Source organism: Petaurus breviceps, unplaced genomic scaffold, assembly GCF_028583685.1.
Source record: "Petaurus breviceps papuanus isolate PSGF00001 unplaced genomic scaffold, PetGlider_PUasm1.0 90444, whole genome shotgun sequence".
NCBI lineage: Eukaryota > Metazoa > Chordata > Mammalia > Diprotodontia > Petauridae > Petaurus > Petaurus breviceps.
The window spans coordinates 1,076,835-1,083,546 of record NW_027187256.1 but is presented as its reverse complement, the minus strand read 5'-3'; the positions used below and the strand labels follow the sequence as shown (position 1 = coordinate 1,083,546).

Below are 6,712 nucleotides of genomic sequence, written 5' to 3'. Positions count from 1 at the left end.
TCTCTCTCTCTCTCTCTCTCTCTCTCTCTCTCTCTCTCTCTCTCTCTCCCCTTTCCTGAAGATTTTTATACCTATATATGGTGGAATAGGAGTCTATTCCAACCCTGAAATTCTGTGATACCCCTGGGTGTGGCATCAGAAAGGTGGAATGTTTTATTTTCATGTTTTTGCTTCACTACCCTGTGCTTCATTACTCTTCACTAGCAACTTTTTGTCTCCAGTGTTGCATTGCATTGCTGCATTTTTACCATGCCTCACTCCACATGGGGTTTGTGGCTCTCATTGTTGCTATTGTCGGCGTCCTCTAATCCCGCAAAAGAAAACATTGAGAATCTTCTTCCCACTGTCAATTCAATTAATTAGAACTAGAGAAGAGACCAGTGATGATGCAGAGGAAAAAGCAGCAGGACAGCTGACATCTTCCCCACAACTACTCTGAGAAAGACCTAGTCAGAACACCAGGCCAAAGAAGGATGAGGAAATCCAAAAAGTAGGAAAAAAACTTCTCCAGCCTACGTGAGCAAAAGGAAACAGGCAAAAGACTGTGGTGACTGGGAATAGGGTTAGTAAGGAAGAGATTATTCAGAATCCCTAAAAACAATCCCATATCCAAGAGGGATGAGTCTGACTCTGTGGAGAGAGCAGGAATTGGAGTCAGTGTGGACAGAGGAGAGAACATACATGTAAGAGGTGACCCCAAATCCAAATTTAATTTTGAAAGAACGAGGAAACAAAAAGAAATACTACAACCATATTATGGTGACAGAGAAGACCAAAACACTAACCCAAAAGACAATAACTCCAAAATATCTACAGCAAGCCTCAAAGAAAAACTCAGCTTGAACTTAAGTTCAATGAGAATTCCTGAAAGAAAAATAAAGCAAGAGTTTTTTTTTTCTTTTTTAAATTAGATAATAAATTAAATGAGAGTAAAGGTGGAAAGAATTGGAAAAGAAATTAAAGCTTGGGGGAAAGACTTGGAAGATTTAACAGTTTAGTACAAGAGGTACAAAACTACCCAAGTAACAGACTCCCTGAAAATCAGAGTGAACCCCATGAAACAATAAGACATACTAAAACAAAGTCAAAAGACTGAAAAATGGAAGAAAATGCAAGATATATAAAAAACCAACTGAACTTTAAAACAACTATAGGATAGTTAATTTAAGGATTATCAGTAAGACATGACCAGAAAAAAAAAGACTGGACATCATGTTTCATCAATGCTTACAAATATATTAGAACCAGACAGTAAAGTGAAACTCTAAGGAATTCACCAATAATTTTCTTTAAAGAAATCCCAATATGAAAACTCCCAAGAATATCAGCCATAAACCAAAACTTTCAGATAAGATATAAAATATTTTAAGCAACCAAAAAAAATTCTGAAAATTCTTAGGTAGCATCATGCAAATGTTAAGCAGCCACCACCATAAAGGAACAGAGACAAAAGAATTAAGTATTTCCAAAGGCAGAATATATGTTAAATTCAAATGACTTTTGTTTAATAATTTCTTTAATAAAAGTATTTTACCTTATTTGCGTTGATTTCTTTCTACCACTCTCATTTCTGAATGATATCCCTTCCCTACCCAGAAAAAAAAATGTCTTGAAATAAATATTAAAAAGAAAGAGGAAAAAATTCAGCAAAGTCAAACAATGTATCAATCATGTATGACAGTATTTGTGATATCCCACATTTCTAGTCACTCCCACCTTTGTAAGAAAGGAAGATAGAAGCAGTGTGCACCCAAACTGACTCTTGAAAGTCAATTGTTAAAGTTTAAGTGCCAAGCATTTATACCTAGAAAACTGGCAACCACTACAAACCAGGGCTTAATTTGTCATTTTGTTGAATGTCTAGACTTGAGAAAGTAATGGAGACATTGTCAATTATACAGATTAAGATAAAAAATGTGTTTTGTTTTGATTTTTGCTTTTTGGGGGGAAATTGGGGTTAAGTGACTTGACCAAGGTCACACAGCTAGCATTTGCTTTAAGTGTCTGAGGCCAGATTTGAGCTCAGGGTCTCCTGACTCCAGGGCCGGCACTCTATTCACCGAGCCAACTAGCTGCCCCAAGATTAAAAATGTGTAGCCTGTACAGTGTTTTCCTCCCAAAAGTCAGCTGGTTGTTACACAACGGAAGTGTTACAGCACACTTCTGAGAGGTAAGCATATTTTGTCAGCTCTCCTCTGGGTCACACTTGTCAAGGAACATTGAAGTACTGAATATATGCAAGACTCTGCTCTTAGCTTTATTTTCCTAGTCCCGCTATTCAGCTAGATGGTATATACTGTGAGCCACATATTTTGGCCCACAAATCATGCCTACTTCTCAAAACAAGGTCTGTATGAAAACTGCTTGTTTCTGTAATACTCTTGGTATCTAAATTAATTAGCAGTCATCAGATAGCATTTTATTACCAGAGGAAAAACAACAGCATCAAAGACTTCAACTCTCTTGGATGGAACTACCATCTTCCCATGTAGAAGTTATTAAATTAGTTAAGGAAAATGCTCCAAAGCATAACTAAGAGAAATACATATAAAAAAAAAACAACAATGAGGTTTTACACCACACTATCAATTTGGGGAAAAAATTACAATAGATGAAAATAATCAATGTTGAAAGAAAAGAGAGGAACACCAAGTTTTTTATTAGTGGAGCTGTGAATTGATACAACCATACTGTAAAAGTTTCCAATTATGCAAAGAAAGTGATTAAAATGTCCATGTACTCTAACCCAGATATTCTACTGCCAGGAATATACCTCTCAGAAAGTCAAGAACAAAGTAAAAACTCCAACATATTTATGGTAGTACTTTTAGTGGTAGGAAACAACTTGAAATAGAGTAGAAACCCATAAAATGGGAAATGAAAGAACAAATTGTGATACATAAATACAATGGAACATTATCTTCCACACAAAACAATAAAAGAGCTATATGAAACAATAAATATGATGAATATAAAGAAAGGAAACATTGATATGAACTGATTCAGAATGAAGTGAGTTGAATCAGGAAAGCAATATACGTAATGATTACAATTCTGTAAATGATCCAAAAATAATGGAAATTAAGAACTGTGAAGTTATGATGATTAAGTTTGTCCCCAAATTAAAGATCTGAAAAGACATCTCTTTCCACTTCTTTGCAAAGGAGGGGTCTAGGGTGATGGAACAATGTATATAACATTAGACTTTCTAAAATTGCTGTTTAGTTTTGGTTAGAAGGCAGTTTGGGTGGCATTGTAGAGAGATCACTAGATCTGCAGTCAGAAAGGCCTGAATTAAAATCCTGTCTTGGATACTTAGCCGTGTGACCCTGAGAATATTACTTACCCTCTGTCTGCCTCAGATTTCTCAACTGTGAAATGTAGACAATAATACCATCTGCCTCCCAGGGTTGTTGTCTAGAACAAATGAAATAATGTTTGTAAAGCACTTAGCATAGTCTCCAGCACAGTAGGTGCTACACAAATGCTAGTTATTATTTTTTTTCTTTATTAAACATATGGTTCTCTGGGATGATGTAGGAGGAAAACTACAAGGAAAAATGTAGATAATGCAAATAAAAGCAATTAATAAAATCTATTTTAAAAGATAATGTGGGGCCCTTCCAAAGCTGCTGCCTCTGGTCGCTGAGCTAGCTCTCCACCCCCAGTCCCCCGGAGGAGTGTGCTTTGTCTTGTGGCTGGGAGCCGGGGCTAGAACAGCCCACTTGGGCTGCTAGTCTCCAGCAGAGATACCAGTTTATTTGTAGGAGCTGCTTGTACCGAGAGTCATGGTAGAGTAGATATAGAAAAGTGGCCAGTATTTACCCTTCTCTCACCTCAGGAGATTGCTTCTATTTGGAAAGCATGTGTCTTTGGCACATGGGCTAGTGAAGCTATCTACATTACCCATAATGATGAGGTGTTTGTATTTGGATTGAGCTGTAGGAACTGTCTGGGCACTGGGGATAATCAGAGCACCATTGTCCCCCAAAAGCTAGAGGCATTACGTGTAATAAAGATTAAGAGCCTTAGTTATGGAAGCGCATCACATATGCTTCTTAGCACTGAAGATGGAGTGGTTTATGCCTGGGGTCACAATGGATATAGCCAACTTGGGAAAGAGGCAACCAATCAAGGAATCGCTCCAATTCAAGTTTGTGCCAATCTCTTGTTCAAGCAAGTGGTTGAAATTGCTTGTGGTTTACATCATCCCATGGCTCTAGCAGGTGATGAAGAGGTTTATGCTTGGGGTTATAATAACTGCAGTCAAGTGGGGTCTGGGTCTACAGCAAATCAACCAAGTCCTAGGAAGGTCACAGATTGTTTACACATAAAGAGAGTTGTCAGCATAGCATGTGGCCAGACCACATGCCACATTAGACAATGGTGGGGTGTGTGACTGGGGTTAAAACGTCAATGGTCAGTTAGGTCTGGGAAATAATGGCAATCAGCTGACTCCTCGCAGAGTGGCAGCTTTACAGAGTGTGTGTGTTCTTCAGATTGTCTGCAGCTATGCACGCACTAACAGACGAGGGCTTGCTGTATGCCTGGGGAGCTAATACTTATGGGCAGCTAGGCACTGGCAATAAAAGTAACCTGCTAAGCCCAGCACAGATGATGGTGGAAAAAGAAAGGGTGGTGGAGATCGCAGCTTGTCATTCTTCCCACACTTCTGCTGCCAAGACCTAGGGGGGCCATGTGTATATGTGGGGCCAGTGTCAAGTTCAGTCAGTGATTCTTACTCAACTCTCCCACTTCTGTGCAGATGATGTGTTGGAATGCTTTGCCTCTCCTGGGAGGGAGCCGTCCCTCTGTAGAGCATGAAGACTTTCTAACAGTTGTAGAGTCACTGAAGAAAGAGTTTAATGGTCCAGACACCGCAGATCTGAAGATCAGAGAGGATGGAAAATACATTTATATCTATAAAGCTATTTTAAATATCTGGTGCAAACATTTTGGAAATATATTCCAGTCTTACTGGAATGAGGACATGAAAGAGGTGATAGAAATAGATCAGTTTTCTTACCCAGTGTACCTTACCGTGCCTTTCTCCAGTACCTTTACACAGACATAGTTGACTTGCCACCTGAAAATGCTATAGGTCTTTTAGATTTGACTACATCTTACTGTGAAAACAGATTGAAAAAACTTTGTCAGCGTATCATCAAGAGAGGGATTACTGTGGAGAAAACCTTTTCATTGCTCTCTGCCGCAGTCAGATACGATGCTGAGGATTTAGAAGAATTCTGCTTTAAGTTTTGCATCAATTGTTTGACAGAAGTTACACAGACTGCAGCATTTTGGCAAATTGATGGCCCTAAGGCCAGTAAATGTGGAGCCTTTAAGAACTGAAGGATATAACTGTGAGCTGTATGTATGAATGTGAAGGGTGTGTGTGTGTGTGTGTGTGTGTGTGTGTGTGTGTGTGTGTGTGTGTTCTTTATGGCATTATGCTAATTTGCCCACTATGTGCCCTACAGGCTGATGTAATTCTGCAGGTAAAAAACAAAGCAAAACAAAGCAAAACACTCAACCAAACTGTATTTTATTCCAGAGAGAAATCTCTGCATAGAAATTCATGAAGAATGTACTGTTTTCTTTCTACCCTTTTGACTAACTCCTATTGCCAGACTTGCATGGTTTTAAAGGGCGACTTTTTCTCCCATTTTGGTTGGAAAGGGATAAAAGTACTTGCTTCAGTTCCAAAGAGAAGCCTTGCCTGAAGAGTGAAGTTTAGAGCTAGGAAGCCACTGGTTTGCTTTACAAAGCATTAACCCTTGGGCACCAGGCTTAGAGACATTTTACAAAATGTTAGAATTTTTCATGCATACAGGACTTCTGGATCTCTTTAACTCCTGTGGGCTAACAGGTAACAGATCTTTGGTTGAAGTGCTACATGAGTTGTGAATCCAGTGGGATAACTATGAACGAACAATTTAGGTTGCTCAAGCTTTCGTGTCTGTGCCATCATACTTGTGTTTTCCCTGTCTAGTATATGAAAAAAAAATGTGTTTCTATAAGTGCTTAAAGGAAACTATGCAGTCAGTACTCTACAAGACATATATAAAATGTAAACTTATAAAGGTATATGACAAGGATTATAAAATCTCTTAATATTTAAACATACAGAGCATGGTAACTTTTGAACTAACTTTGAACTGATGGATGAGACTAATTTTTGAAGACAGAAGGTATTAATTAGTCTTATTATTAAGTCCTATATAAACTAGGGCTACCATCTTCCCCTCCTCTCTTTAGGGCCTTCAGATTTTGTATAACATTTTTACCTTATTGAAGTGGTGCATATTTACACTTAATTGTTTTTAGTTTCTAATGTAAATATGTGGACTTATAAAGAAAATAATTACGTCCTCTGTTCTTTAAGAAATCCTCTTGCTTTCCCAGCCACCAGGTGTAATGATTAATTTTCCTTCTCAGTTCAGTAAATGCATAGGTAAGTGCATGGCCTAAGGAAAGGGGCCCCTGTTTAAAGAACAGTAGGCCTCCTAGGAACACAAGCATTCTGTACTGCATCAGATGAGAAGAGGCAGTTCTTGAAAGCTGCCTTGTCAAGTTGTCTTGAAAGGCTCACTGTACATTTTCCTAGATCTATTTTATTTGATCCAAATACTCATTGCCATTTGTCAAATTAAATTCTGAACTCAGACACTTTCTGTGGATTTCCCACCTATTATTGACCCATGTGTGGGAT

The 6,712-nt window shown here is 38.3% G+C and overlaps 1 pseudogene; it reads left to right on the top strand.

Moving 5' to 3' along the window:
* Positions 1-5,369, top strand: part of LOC138177709 (RCC1 and BTB domain-containing protein 1 pseudogene) — a 14,346-nt pseudogene extending 8,977 nt beyond the window's left edge.
* Positions 5,370-6,712: the final 1,343 nt, after the last annotated feature.